This window comes from Nymphalis io, chromosome Z (genome assembly GCF_905147045.1).
Source record: "Nymphalis io chromosome Z, ilAglIoxx1.1, whole genome shotgun sequence".
Classification (NCBI taxonomy): Eukaryota; Metazoa; Arthropoda; class Insecta; order Lepidoptera; family Nymphalidae; genus Nymphalis; species Nymphalis io.
Window position 1 is genome coordinate 11110274 of NC_065918.1, and position 16772 is coordinate 11127045.

Below are 16772 nucleotides of genomic sequence, written 5' to 3' on the forward strand. Positions count from 1 at the left end.
AATTGACTTGCTGGGGTTGATTTCGTAGGACGTGCTAGACTCCTTGTCTCCGGCTTAGTTCAAGTTTATGTGAGTATTCAGTAGTTATCTACCAATCTATAGTTTTTCAACCATATTTCTTTAGAAACGCGTTTAAGCTTACATATCTTTTTAGTGCAAGCTATAAAGATGGATTATACACTTTCGGCCTTACTTGTATGTCGTTCTACAGTTTTGACTTTTTTGACGAACCATATTGTTTTCAGTTTGATTTTCTAAATTATGATATATGGGTCGTTTATACATAAGATAACGATCTCATATCCCTTAAAAGATTCAGAAATACAATGAAATTAATTTAAATCATCAAATGGCGTAAGTGTTTGTGTGTTTAGGTTAAAAGTTTTCATTCACCTCACAAAATTACAGCAGAAAAATGTGGTTCTTATTTTTTTATTATTATGTTCACAGTATATTATCCGCTAGTATCAGGGGTAATAAATATCTTTTGTAGGATCTGTTACGTTAATTTCTTTAAACATATTCAATTTGTATTATAAGTAATGTTCGTGCGTTGTTTGCCGATGATTCGTTCAAGCCGGCGCGTGATTCACGTCTATTGTTTGTACAAGCGTATACAAGCGTGTTTATCGCAACGAGTGTGCAAATATGATAATCGGGTTAGCTCCATCGAATGCGGATATCACGAGAACATTTTATTGGATGCGAGAAAATTTTGTATATGTTATTACGGGCCAAATATTCTGAAGCGGGGCGCTGCTGTCGAATATTGTAAATATCACAAAATAGACATCAATTGTAATAAGATTGAAGTTTATATTTCATTATATCAAACACATTTGTTCGGCTCCCTAATAAATAGTTTATAAATAGTTTTTTTTATATTACAATGTTTTTTTCAGGATATACATATATAGATAATCTTTAAAAGCAAAACCATATCTAAATACAAAATTTGAGCCACACCGCTACAGCCGTTTTCGAAATACACGAAATATTTTTTTTGTATATCATACAAGAATTCCTCATTTAATAGTTAGTATAAGACGAGTAACAACAAAATTTATTACCTGCAACAGATTTCGTAGTTAAGCAAAGTTTAAATTTGTACTGTTATTGATTAAAATTAGAAGAAATTGAAATGATTTTAACGTCTAATAAACAAGAGTAGAAGTTCCTTAACCTTAAGCATTATGTTACTTGCGTATATTATAATTGCGGTATGTTATTGTGTCAAGGTGATTTATTTATCTAACATTCATAAGATATTTCTTCAAAAATACCTAAAGTTAAGTACACACCATGTAAATATATCACTGTAGGCTAACGCCTTCACTCTTTTTAGAAAAAAATAGAGATGCTTGCCCGAGTTTGAATCTCGGAAGCATCGGTTAAGATTCTCGTCTTCTTACCACTGGCCATCTCGCCCCTACGAAGTATACATCATTGTAGTAAAATCCATAATTATTACGATTACGTGATATGAATATACCAAGGTAATTGTGATATTATAATATAAATGGAATTCAATAACAATGAAAATCCGTAAAAGTTGTAAACAAGTTATCTTCAAACATCAGATTGAAAAAAATCTACTAAAACAAAAATATAAAATTTAATTACACAATTTAATTATAACTGTTCTATTAGGTGCCAATTTATGAAGCGTTTAAAGAGATTGATATAATTACGAGAGCTTGATAGCAATGTTGTAATTAATTTTCTGTACCGTGTATGTCTAATCGGCTTAATCAGACTGCTCTGGTTTACAAAGAGGACCGCAACGCTCAAGCTCAACTATATCCTAGTTAGTCACTTTATACTTCGCATTTACGTGCAGACGACATAGGAAGCCAGACAACTTAAACAATAGGCCTTGATGAACGCAATCAGATGCAATTCGAAGCGACGTCATCACACCTGTGTTCTGTGTTGGTTACCATTTAATATCTTTTAGATAAGATATTAGATGTTTAATATTGATTACCTCATTTAGTAGCAGTGGCGGATTTACAAACTTTCAAGGTATAGACTGTAAAGTTTTTGCCGCCTTTGTCTCTACAACTGTCATGCCCTAAATTATTTTTACATACCAGTCGTACTACTGGTTGGAGGCGTTTATTTTCTCGCTGGAAAAACGCGTTTACACGTTTCCCCTTCACGAGTATGAGGCTATGTGAGACTCACTGTTGCGGAAACCCACTAAAAAACGTGCGATATTCTCTCTGTCGGTTCGGGCCCTATGCGAGCTTCTATTACTAGGAGGGTTCCCGGATACAGGGAACCCACCTAGAGCCGACGGCTATTACGGCGAGGGGAGAAGGTGCGCATAGTGGTGACGTTTCCTCCCCGGTATTTTTCGGCGGATCGCGGTCTCCTTCTGCGACATGACACTCTCGCAGAAGGAGATAATTTTTACTACTTATTTTAGTTAATCACACCCGGCAACGAGAGATCTTCGCCGACTAGTGCCACCAGGGAATGTGTCTGGGGTCCACACGCAGCACACTCCGCAAGGATGTGGTGCACTAAGAGATTCGCCCCCTGATGAGAGCTCCGCCGAGCCGAGTGAGACGGGAGAATTGAGATTTTGAGATTGAAACAAGGCTATTTAATAATAACAAAGACGAACATATCGATGAACACGTTAAATATAATAATAATATTTATATGCAAAACATTTAAGGTTTAAGCACAACAAAACAGCGTATCCCATATAGGCGTATAGGCTTTTTTTTTAACTTAAGGCTAAGTTTTACAAACAGTTTTTGTCCTGTTGACAATAAAATCTTATAATAAATGTTTTATAAAAAGTATTTTGAATTAAAATTTATATTACTGGTTTTTATATTTTAAATGTAAAATTGGAATTATTATTTTGTTCTTTGTAAAAAGCTAAAGCTTCAACGAATCTAATTGTAAGCATAATACACATCAACGACACTTAACCGTCACACTCCACGATGACTTTACCCTTTAAGCTTAATGCTTATCCACTTTACTGAACAACATAAACTATTTTCCCCTTTCGTATAGAAAATACTCAATTGTAAATATATTTTATCATTGTGTTAAAATCTAAATGCACATTATCGAACGCAATAAATAAATAATGAACGTGCAGATGTTGAAGTTATATTACCTAATTCTAGCGTCAAACAGCAATACTTAGTATTGTTCTATTCCGGTGTGACTGGTGTTGAGTTAGTGAGCCAATGTGACAGGCTAAAGGTTAAAAAAAAATTTAGTTCCCAAGGTCGGTGATGCATTGACGATGTAAGGAATGGTTAATATTTCTTACAGTACTAGTGTCTATAGCTGATGATGACCACTTATGGTATGTGGTCCATTTGTCAGTCTACCTACATATTTGAAAAAAAAAACTGTTGTAATCTGAACACTTATTGGTCGTCAATTGTTACACGGCGCAGCGTTTCAACTGAGTCAGCAGTGAATTTCGGTCGCGTTGTGCATCATTGAGTATGGTCTTGTCTGGTCTCTATATAATATGTATTGAATTATTTAGCCATGTATTCGGCTGATACAGACACAGCAATCTTTTTTTACACATCATACACAAAAGCTTTACAGTGACTACCGTGAATTTGATTAAATGTGTTTGAATTATTATAATAACTAATTAGACATCGGTTGCTAGAATAGACATTAGTATTATAGAATTTGATACTTATAATTTTCTTAATCACATTTATTCTACAAAATACAATTATTCGAGTATATTAAAAATTAAACGTTTTTAAACCCGCATTGGAGCAGCGTGGTGGAATAAGCTCCAAACCTTCTCCTCAAAAAGAGGAGAGGAGGCCTTTAGCCCAGCAGTGGGACATTCACAGGCTGTTACGGTAAAAAATGTAACGCTCACTGGACGCCCCAGGATTTTGAACCTTTTCATGTATATATTGAAGGCTTTAAGAGTAAAAAATAAACGCACCGCGTACAAGTGAGTGAAGAAACTTATGAGAGCGTCATGCCGTTTACCGTCACGGCATACGAGTAGGTCTTACCCCCAAGCCGCGTCAATAGATGTTTCATATCTAAAATGTTTATGTAATTAATTCGTAAGATCTCATGGGAGTTACGTTAAACGAAAATAACTAAAGTTGGTTATTAGCACTATCTTCATTACAGTAACTAGGTAGATTCCTCGTCGTTTTATAATTATTTTCAGCACTAGACTTGTTAATTTATTTATACAAGGAACAAATACATTTTGTATTACAGTTTTAAGTTGTTTGCATTTAGAATGTTAAAAGCTTTCATGTTTTAAGGCTTCCAAAACTTAAGCAGCTTTAAAAAAATGTAAATAGAAAAAAAAAACCATAAGTCTTATAAATTATTTATAACATTTTGCCAAGTAATGTCTGATAAAATTCAATAAAGCTATTCAGATGGTTTAATGCGATCAAATAAAGTTCAAAAAGAAAAGCCGATTACGTCAATTAGTTAGCGAGATAAAGTTAATTACATTTTATCTATATTTTATTTTATTTCGACACCTTTTTATTAACAGTTAAGAAGTATCAGCTTATCTTGTACTATGAATAATATATTTCAATAAGAAACAAAAATTTTATTAGCTTCATCTTTACAAATCTAGGAAGGCGATTTTAATATACTTCTAATTATTATATCGGATGAATATCGTCTTTAATTGTAAGTATAATTAAACTATATAATAACAACCGTACGATATTACCTAGTCGTATATGTGCGTATTAAAACCTTTCACGTACATATCTTAACTTAAAATCATAAACGTATTCTCGTGTAACTTTCTAAAAACAAAACATGAAACAATAAAACTAATTGGTTTGTTGTCGTTTCGCATTGAATACTAAACTTTGTCGCCTACATAAAAACATTGACAAAAGATATTCAAAGGCATTAAAATAGCGATAAATTGCACGCTTAGTTAATGTAAATGCTTAATTATTGTCGAAGGTTGTATTTGTACAGAGGACCATAATGACTTTTATGAAACTTTCACTTTCAAGTAGGCTATTTTAGAACGAGATTATATAACGAGTAATTGTAAAGACGTTGGTCTTTTCAAAAATAGAAAACAAACTGGCAACAGCAAAGTAACAAATAAGTGTAATAATTATAATCCTTAACCTTAGCCCAAGTCTTATGAACGTTTTACTGAACCATTAAATGCTTTGTGATTCCGACGGACGTTTTCCAGTTTCGCTCCGATAACACGAAATGGATTGACTTTAGCAATCTGCTCCGGCATTCAGTACTTCGGATCACATACACAGAACGAGAGTAAAGTAAACCGCGACAAAATTGGCTTAGGATGGATGAAATGGTGACGGGATTGCTTGCGACTCCGAGTATTTCAAGTTTTGATTACGAGTTTCCTTTAGTCTAACGGAAAAACTTATATCAAATCTGTGTATCCTATGAATGTAAAAGAGATAATATGCATGTGCATACTGCCGAGATTAGAATGGATGGAATGCGAAAAGAAACAAATGATAATGTTACATATAGTTATCCTTATTCACACTTACACTAGGAGTGTTATGAATATATAGGAAGAGCGGAAGGTAGATGGACTTTTTAAGGGATGACAAATGTAAAAAAAAAAAACTTTAGCTATTGATAAAGATCAAATGAATTAAAAGCAAGCGAATGATGATGACGATTATGAACTAGTGAATGTGATTTCCAATTACTTTTATTGAACCCCTCCTTATACGTTTTCGTAATGTAACTTAAAAATAATAACTGGTGGTTCCTTATCTGGCTAATATAGTGGAACAAATTCATCTAAGTCAGCAACGTGATAAATGACTATTCTTGTCACGATCCCTACAAATATGCTAAAAGAACATTTGTTTTAGTTAAAAATATTTCGTTTTTGTAAACGTATGTAATGTATCGTTATGGTTTTTACTTAGACGATGAATGATTATGTGCCATGTCGTCAGGGTTAGTAGCGCCAGATCATTATATTCCTCTGCGAAGTTTCAATATTTTGTAACTATTTGATTAGTCCTAAATATTATTAGATTGTGTAATAATTTGTGGCCTAACTTATAAACTGTGTTTAACGGTTGTTTAGTTAAAAATTAGTTTAACTGTTATTATATATTGGTTTGACATTCGAAATATTCAATCACAACATTGTTTAACTTATTATAATTAAAGCCGTTAGATTTCATGATTGACAGAGCATTAAAATAGTAAGTTAAGTACGTATGCTTGTGAAAAATATTTATATATGACGTCGTTTATGTATTCGTTTGCTTTCTAGTTATTATTCAAAAGTTACTGTATTATATTTCCAAATAATTCTAAGTTGAAAAATACCAATTGAAGTATTTTTAAGCGCCATTTCGTTGCTTTAAAATAATGATAGGCTCACAGCGTTATTGCTACCATTAGGCGTTAAAATTATTATTTCTACGTGAAAGCTAAATATAAAAAAAAATACAGTACAGTAGACAGTAACAGCCTGTTAATGTCCCACTGCTGGGCTAAGGCCTCCTCTCCCTTTTGAGGAGAAGGTTTGGAGCTTATTCCACCACGCTGCTCCAATGCGGGTTGGTAGAATACACATGTGGCAGAATTTCAATGAAATTAGACACATGCAGGTTTCCTCACGATGTTTTCCTTCACCGTTAAGCACGAGATGAATTATAAACACAAATTTAAGCACATGAAAATTCAGTGGTGCTTGCCCGGGTTTGAACCCACGATCATCGGTTAAGATTCACGCGTTCTTACCACTAGGCCATCTCGGCTTTTAAAAAAAATACGTTTTGAGTAAAATGTATTTTTAAGCATTTCTAATTATAATATTATTATTTTACATGTTATATGAATAGCAAAATTATTATATATTGCTCATATCCGAAACGACAATAAGCTAATTTACTAGTTGTTATAGCGTTATATTTAATTAAAAAGTTTTGTATTATTTAATTTATGTTCGAGGTTGTTTATATTTTTTAAAATGTGACTTTTCTGCTGTTGATTATTACTATTTAAATAATATATAAATGTAATACGGTTAAGACATAATAAACATGAGACATTAGAGAAGATAATATGACAAAATTTTTGCATTTATATAAAGATTTTAAAATATATAGTATATCAAATATTATTAAGTGTTACTTGCGAAAATAACTGTTTCATACGATTAGCCCTCTTTTCCTGGAATAAATTGTTTATATTATAACCGGCTTTGTGTATTGAGGTAATATATAAATAGGAACAGTAAACTTTGATATAAAAGTATTTATCGAATTTTTTGGCGCAAAAAACGAAAGTAATGAGCACACAAACTATACAGAACTGAGCTTATCCATCAATTTAGAGCGTTTAAATATCAATTCGTCTAAGCTTCATTAGTTTTATCTCGGACGCACGCATGATGAAAGCGAAACAAGTGAAAGTGGCGGACCAGGATATAGTATGTACAAAGTTAGTTTGTACATCAAATATCATTGAAATAGAATAATAGTAACTTAAAGTTTAACGGTTTTCCGACTGGATGTTGAAATTTCCAAGTAATTCTAACAATGCCTAAAACAGCAAATTGCTTTGAATTGTATTTGTAGTTATATAATATCCTTTCGTTTGTATATATATTGTTAGCTAGTGGTTACGTCACCATCAGAACGATAGCTGCCATATTAACGGTAACTGCCTCGTCGCCCTTGTGATTAGTATATAAGACTGCACGCGGATCACGATATCCGAGGTAGGAACTTGGCAATGATATCACTAACGTGCCTCAGAAAGTAAATAAAGCCGCTGGTCCAGCGTTTGAACTCTGTCACTGGACAGACAAACGCTGGACCATGGCAGGTTGCTGTACCATTATAGTTTGAGAACACATAATTGTAATTTATTTTTGCTCTGCGTAATAGTCTACATCATAGTTCGATATATCAACTCATGTAGTAAGGAAGGGCAAGTCAGCAGTGTTTTTAATTATTCTACCAACAAGATATGTTTGTAAAGTTATTTCAGTGCACGTAATTCAGGTAAAACGCCGGTCATTGACCCGCCCGTACCCGCATATCAACGATCATTACGATGATTGCCTATTTAAAATATACTTTATTACTTCTATTAACAGATCGCATTTCTATTTTATTTACAACCATTAAAACATAAAACTAAGCCATATCAAAATTATTAAACGGGATGTACATTTATTTATTTATGTTTGTCATATGTTATATAGTATATAATTATTTGTACAATATTATCAATTTTTTTCGTGTCATTGTACGGATGCTTTCACCTAAGATTTTTACTATGGAATTATAGATAGAATAGATTCTAAGAAAGTACTAAAGAGTCTTACGGCGGGATAATGATATTTATAGATAAGCTAATAGTATTGTATGGTGTTGTAACCACGTTTACATTAAAAATAGAAAAAAAAACAAAACGATAAGCGCAAAAAGTAACACAACAAATATTAATAAGTTATGTCGTTATCTCTTATAATATATACTAATATTATAAAGAGGTAAAGTTCTACTAAACCGATTTTGAAAATTCTTCCACCAATAGAAAGCCACATTATTTGTGAGTGTCAAGGGAAATGAAAAGACTTTTTCGTGGTAGTCGAATTTTTAAAGTAAGTCTAAAAAAAACGGTCGAACGAAAACGTTTATTACGAACGCTGCCTTAACGATGAGAGATATATGATTGACTTCCAGAGAAAAGTAGAGCTTGATAATGCCTACAAAAAAGTCAGCGACAGCATATATCTTAACTAACTTTTATATTAAAGTCACAGAAAGAAGTTTTTAAATTAAAAAAATAATTTAAAACGTTAGGTCATATTTATTGATCATATTATCAACAATTCTGAATTCTTATCAAAATAAGTAAACTTATCGCCTCAAGTGTTTAAAACAAAAGACTTTTTCCTTTGCTGCATATAATTTGGACAAATCGTTAAAGAGATAATACGACATAGGAATGGAACCGCGACCGTGTCATAATCTATTGAGTGACATATCAAAGCCCGAAATTTTTACAGATAAATTTCATTTCTGATGCGGCCCAACTTTCTTTGCGATCAAACATGCCCATGTTCAAAAACCGATTTGATCAATGAGTTATAGATCGTATTAAATAGCCATAACGAATACATATGCAGTTTCAAATACAACTTAGGAAGAATTATCTGAATATACAGCAACAAGGTTCAGCACAAAATAAAACAGTCTCCTGTATGCATTTATATGCATACAGACTAATAGTCGAAGATAACCGTTTCAATACTTAACATCATTACCGAGATTTATTCAGTCAATAATGCGTTGACATGATGGCTGAAATGGTATCGGAAAGATTGAATTTTTATATCCCGAAACCAACAAAAGGTAAGATTTGACGATATTTATTTAAGAGAGGATTTAAATAGGAATGCTAATGTAAATTCTGCAAAAATTGGTCAACACGTTAACTTGCACTCATCTTGCACGGACACGCCGCGATAAATGCGATAACATTACATCTAATATATAATTTATTCAATCATAATCATTTCATTCACTCATTTGAAACCCGGTAATATAGCCAAATTGGCATGCAAATACAAACATACATATGCAGTAAAAATATAACCCTCCTTTTGGCAGTTAGGAAATAAATTATAGCAGTCAGTACTAGCCGAAGCACACTCATAATTCCATCATAAGTAAAATGCTTACAGCCCAACGAAGTGGGCACGGGTCAGCTAGTTATCAATAAAATGAAAGCATCATTTGTAGTTTAAAATAGTTAACGTTACAAATTTGTTCGATAACTTCAGAGATAGCAAGAATGTTTTTAAAGTAATATTTATTTACTTGATTGTAGGGCTTTGTGCACCCTTGTAAGTAGCATCCATTCAAGACATATTGTATCGCAAATACACAGATACACAAAATTAATATTAAAATAATATTTATATAAGATTTAGTTAAAAACATAATCAAGTAGATAATATATGAACTTAAAATCTAAACAAATGACAACATAAAAGATTGGCAATTAATCCGTGCTATATGAGTTGATAAAAACACTGATTATACCTACAACAAGGATAAAAAATCGGATATCCAGCCCTTGCAGCGAGGGGAAATTGTAATAGGTTGCATGAATTTGCATATGTACTAAATAAAACCTACCGATTGTATGCACATCAAAGAACCCTTAATAACAACATTCGCACCCTTTGCGAACAAGGGTTTGTCAATAAATTATCGAAACCTCAAACTTCAAGTAAGCAATTAATGTCTGTCACAGTTAATTTTTAATGTTAGCGTCGAGGAATCCTTCTTATAAGACAAGATTTATAAATTACTTTTAGTATATCAGACTTGATACTTTTCATAGTTTATTAGTGTATGTTTTAAAGGTAAGATATGAAATAATGTTCTTAATATATTTACTACGCCGATCGTAATATGAATACTTATACAACAAACACATCAAATCGGAACATAAAAATGCTAAATATTGTTGTTTGGTAGAATATATTATGATGAGAATGTGGTACCTACGGATTGATTGTGCGAGTATGTTTCTTTTATTTCAACATCCAAAGCGTCTCATCGGAGGAGTCTACCGTGTAGTGCGAGTATGTTTGCGTTAAATCTTACAACTATGTTTACATAAACTTCACCCAAACAGAAACTGCAAATAGATTGATCTAAAATTGCATACACTTTTCGTTCACATACATTTGTCTTTTTCGATGGATTAATATGTGGTATAAAAAAAAAAAATTCTTTTTATCATAATATTTTTTCATGCGTTTATTCAAAAATTTGACAATTTTAAAAGTGATGGTTCAGATCGCAATGCTTAAAAAACAATTTTTATTTCCAAAATTCGTTAAAAATTAGGTATGCAAATAGTTATCTATACATATAGATTGAAGTTATAGGGATATCGCTTATTATTTACATAAAAATGGTTCACGTTACTTGTATATATAAAAGATATACCTTTTCTTTGTAAATAGTTTAGTGAACTAAAATTCTTGTACATAATAAGTTTTTTTGGACCTGTTACAGATTTGAAAGCATTTCTTAACTCTGCTGATGTTGATAAAATTGTCTTCTTAGCACAGACAAAACTTACTCTTAATAATATTGCTAGTCTCCGCCCGAAGCTTTGCTAGCACGAGTTCAAGCTGACAGGGTACTTATGTACTTTTCTGCACCCCTGATAACGTGTATGTAAAATTTTATGCTGATCGGTTGAGTAGTTAAGACGTGATAGCTTAACGAATATTAGGATTATGATTACCTACTTGAAATCATGTGTCTTGCAATAATAGTGTTGGTATCATCGACATAATCTATGTAATATTTCTTTAAGATCATTTCATTTAAGTAGTTCCAATATATATATATACATATATATTATAAACCATAATACCTTAATAATTCAGAATATCCGGATTACAGATGTAAAATTACATAAATAGAGAATCGATCCGAACACGATAAGGTTTACCAAAATGTTTTTTAAAAAAATGTCGTCATACAGACAAAAACGAGCAAGTGACGAATAGCCACTTGACGCAAAACTCGATGAGTTGGAGTGAGTAATTGAATTTATTCGTACATTTTCGAATATAGGCTTTAAGGGTGCTCTCCTCAGCAGTCCCACGAATGACAGTTAAATTTAAAGATAAACTTTCTGGTTATGTCGGATAAGCTCGCTTATGTCGAAGCAACGTAAACATATGAATAACGGGTGCTCCCATATTTCATCTGTTTCTATTTTATGATTTCGTTACGAGTTAGCATAAAAAGACGACAATCGTTGTTTGGTTGGGGCGAACTGTTTCATTTAGTCGTTTTGGCCTGTTCAAAATTGGCTCGAGGTGATAATAAGAAATACGCTTTTAATACATTTCGTATTGTCGATACTTGATAAATAACGCTATTAAGTATATCGTATCGCCACCATCGTTTTATGCAAAATATTTATTATTAAAAACATTAAAATATTTGCTTTCACATAAATTATTCAAGATACAATACATGCCTTAACTTAATAAGTATCTACAAAAGCTAAAGTACAACATGAAGCTGATGTATCATACAAATCGATTAAGTGGACAGGACAAAACACTGTTAATATAAATTGACACTATTTAAACTAAATTAAAAACGATATGCGCACACACAAACATACACATTGCATATTAAATTTTAATCCAACGAATTATAATCCGATTATAATTATTTGAGTAAATACTATAATTATAAAGATATTTTGAGTGCTCAAGTATATTGTGTAATGTATTTAATTTAGTACTTAAATAAAAAAGAATACTGGTTTTAAATAATTTCAAACCGAGACATTCATCAGCATGAATCAAAACATGAATTAAAATTGCACAAAGTTAATTACTTAAAACATTTGTATGTGTGCACCTGGATATGTTACACTCCAGGGTGTTGCAATCACATATCCGACTAATAACCAACAAGACGGTCTGGTGCTTTACAACATTAATAACTTTGACGCGTCTGGCGCTGACTACGTGTATGTACATACATGTGTACACACATACAAGGCGGGCATCACGCAGCGGTAGTTGCGCGTGACGTCGCATATTTTAATGACGGCAAAGCGTCCGACGTACTGCGTGGATAAAATAAAATAGTTAGTTTCCGCGAAGAGCGTTTTGGCTTTGCGTTTATTTTATTCCCACAAGCATAAAACCAACATCCTACTAACATTTGCTTGCCACCTCGACGAAAGCGCGGTTAAGCGCACCCACGTACAAATTTATTTAGATCGTAAATAAACTTTTATTCAGATGTATAAATTACAAATGTCAGTAAAGGTTTTACAGCCTGATTAAAGATTTGGGTTGAAAATTGCATCAAAAGAGTGTAATAAGGCTTACCTAGAACTAGAGTAACTACGGGTAAAGGCTGCTCATATGCTCTTCTTAACTTTGCAATACAAAACCATGACGATGTAAAAAAGAAGAAAAAGCAATATTAGAAAGTAAGCAACATCGAAAAAAATATTATTACAAATAAATGTAATTTCATTGTGTTATCAGGGTTATAAAAAAATAATTGGTGATAATAATTTTTTTTGATGAATAGTAAATACGTTAATCTAAAATAATGCACAGACAAATCAGATATAAAATCTATATAATACCATAATAAATGTAATATTTAAAAATACAAAATACTCGGTCGGTAAATTAAATTAAATCTATTGCAAGCAATAGAACAGCATTTGCTACTAAATTTACATATTGTAAGGATAATTGACAGACGTGTGCTGTAGTTACGTATTCAATAATATCTTGCAGTACAGTTTTTCCTTTGGGAATCAAGCTGTCTAGTTGTTAACATAACAATTAAACAAAGATAATTGAGCCAGATTGCTTTGTTCTCACAACTTCAATTTATTCACAAACAGAAGGTCCTGCTGTTAGTTTTGTAATTTACTATCTAATATTTTAATAATTGAATATTGTCATTATCTAAAAAAAAATATAAACATATATAAACCTGATTTATCAGCAAAAAGCTTAATCAATAAGATTTGATATTTGGAGAGGGTTTTCGTTTCCTTTTGCAGATCGTAGTAGGAAAAATTTTGCGAAAGTTTTGACTTTCCATCATCACAATTTTAAACGCTAATCTCGCGCTACTCGATCAAATTTATTCTTTGTCTTTATTTTAATTACACGAAGAAAAACGTTTATGTGTATTTACATAAACGTTTTTTGGGTTAGATAAACGTGTCACATTGAATTGGCACTAATTTGTTTTTATTAGTTTTTTGTGGGCGAAGCTGCAGCGGGTAGCGCTTGCTAAATTTATGATGCCAATAATAAAATAGAAAATATGAGTAGTATTTTTTGTATGAATGACGCCACGTAAAAAAAAGGAGAAATGTAACTTGATGTGAACAAAATGTTATAGATGAATTTAAACAGTTATTGCAATCTAATTTGATTAAAATCTAGCATTAGCAAATCTTGTACTATATAAAATTAATATTTGACAATTGAATCTACAATCAATGAGGTCTCATTCTGCTTTCCAAGCCCAAGGTGCGTTTGGACTGAAGTATAAGTATTTAAAATTCATCTAATTTGATGTAATTAGAAAGTTTTTTAGAATTTATAGCCATAAAACAATATCCAAATAGTTTATGAAGAATGCGATTTTAATAATGATTTGTTAGAACGGTAAAAATATTTGATAATGGCCTATATTGTTTAATAACAATAAACGATATTCAAAATATATCTAAATCTATAAATTAAGTAAATGTGAATCTGTAACTAAATTTAAAAAAAAATATATTCACGAAAACTCAAGACTGAAAATTGATATATTAAGCAGTATATTTTTTCACTTTAGCTTCAATTTAGATAGACATCACAAAGTAACCGACGTTTAAGCGACAAAGAAATTTAATAAGTGGGCTTTTAATTAGAGCGAATTCCCGACTCTCAGTAATGAGGTGCACTCGGCCTCAAGGAGAAAAGGCATCCGACTGGGACAAGGGAAGCTCACGTTTTGTTTTGCCACATCGTTTTCCGTGCAAACACGCCTTTTTAATAAATGTTTTCTTACAAATATCAGAGGGAAATTATCTTACCGTGAAAACCATACAAGGCGAATTTTTAATTCCGCTTCGCATCGTTTACAGTGAACAAATGCTACGTACTAGTCCCACATGCCGCGGCCCCCTGATTGTGACGTGCAGAAATTTAAAGAAACACTGCGCGGCTATTTTAATTGTCGATCCGAAAAGTTTTAAATTATACAAATCAGGATGATAATATAATGTTAATGTTCTTGTAATTAATAGGTTTATATTAATTGCAAGAAATGTTTGACTATATTGTGTGACATTTATCGAAGTATTTACTTATTTATGAATACAGTTGTTTGATAAATGAATATACATTACGTAATTAAACAATTTTGCATGATTTAATGAATGTTTTATTTTTGTAACATATTCAATTTCATTAAGGCTACTATTTCAATTTATTAAAATATTTTATACAATATTTTTAAAGAAAACCGGTTTATGGTTTTATCTTAAATTATTTTTTGTTTTGATTTTGTAAATTATCTTTAAGCAAACAAGCGTAACCTCATTGTAAGAATTCACGTCACGGCTGTCCATTAAAGAATCACGACATGAAATAATACCCCTTTTGCTTAGTATTAAATTAGATTTACTTTCTAGATGATTATAAAAAGTTAGGTGATTAAAATAAGGCATTATAATGTAGCATAAAAAATTAAATGCAAAGCGTTATCGGGGTATTTTATTTGTTCGGTTTTGTGGCGGGTGAGCGGGATGAGGTGCGGTGGGGTGGGCGAGGGAGCCAGCATAGTAGGGGAAGGGAGGATATTGATCGGTACGCCTGCACTACCTGACGATGCAGCTCCGGACCAGAGTTCGGAATATCGGAGCTTCTGTACAGAGCATTGTGAAAACCTAAAGCTGGAATGTAAAGTTAACGCTTTTTTACAATTGAAAAAAATGTTTTGTACAAGTTGAAATGAAAATACTTTATGCATGAAACAGTTTGTAACTTTATAACGACGTGAGAAAAAGTATATTGAAACACGATTTGTGTGAAAATGTTGTGATCGGCTGAAAAACTATAATTTCAATATTTAAACAATTTCAACACTTACAACAACACAACAACAAAGTATAATTTCAACAATTTCATCTTTAAATGACTCGTGAATGCGTAACTCATAAGCGGTATATTCATAGAATTTTAAAAAACATTTTGCATCTAAAAATTAAATAGAGGAATGTTTAGAATTTTTCGCAAACTTTTTATGTAATCGCTCGATAACAGAGCATGCTAACATTCCTATCGTCCGTTTTGGCTCTATCGCTCTCATCCGTCGGATATTAAAGTTCAGACCGATCTGAGAGTGGAGAGTTTCGAGGGGGCAGGACGGTCATATGGAATTCAGTTGTAATGTTTTTTCCATCAAGCGTTGTCAAGTACAAAGACATGAATCACGTATTATTTTAATATAGAACATTCATTCACGAGTATAACCTTTTTTATAATTTGATCATTACGGGCTCTGGTTTTTTATAACCTTGAAAAATACTTGACCGGGCCTGGATTGGAACTAAACGGTTTATTCAGGGACGATGACAAGAGGCCAGACAAAGAGACTATAGTGCAGTTGTCGATATGTGGCATTCTTGCGCGGGATGCTGGCAGCCTCCATATTCAGAGCACGTCTTGAAAGGCAGATACGCCAGTCAAAGTTGCAAAAAATCTTACACGCTACAAATGAAAAAATATATTTGTGCGATGAGTTCGAATTTTCGACATTAGCTTAAAAAGTTTGTTCGACGCTCCTAGTGATTGGTGCTTCGTCGGCGCTCGTCTTGTTTGTTACTTAGTTAATTCAAGTATTAAGTGTTGTACTTCATATATTATACGTAGCTGGGGAATGGCGGCTCGGGTTTGTTGATATTCTCGGCGTAATCTTTGTGATCATGTCATCTAGACGCGACCTAATCTACATATTATATACTTGTTAAATATAATTTTTAATAAGTAATTTAAAAAATATTTTATTATTTATTATATAACCCTAACTAAACTACTGAGATTACTCACGTGAATATTATTTACATGACTCAAAATGCACACTATAAACAATTTTAAATTAAAAATATAATAACAAGAACAAGTCCACCAGACCGATTTCGGCCACGGCGACCAATCTCAA

General features: G+C 32.2%; 1 protein-coding gene across 1 annotated transcript in view; it reads right to left on the reverse strand.

The window, feature by feature from the left end:
- LOC126780773 (amyloid beta A4 precursor protein-binding family B member 1-interacting protein) overlaps positions 1-16772 on the reverse strand; it is a 273890-nt gene that overhangs the window by 200957 nt on the left and 56161 nt on the right. The window lies entirely within an intron of this gene.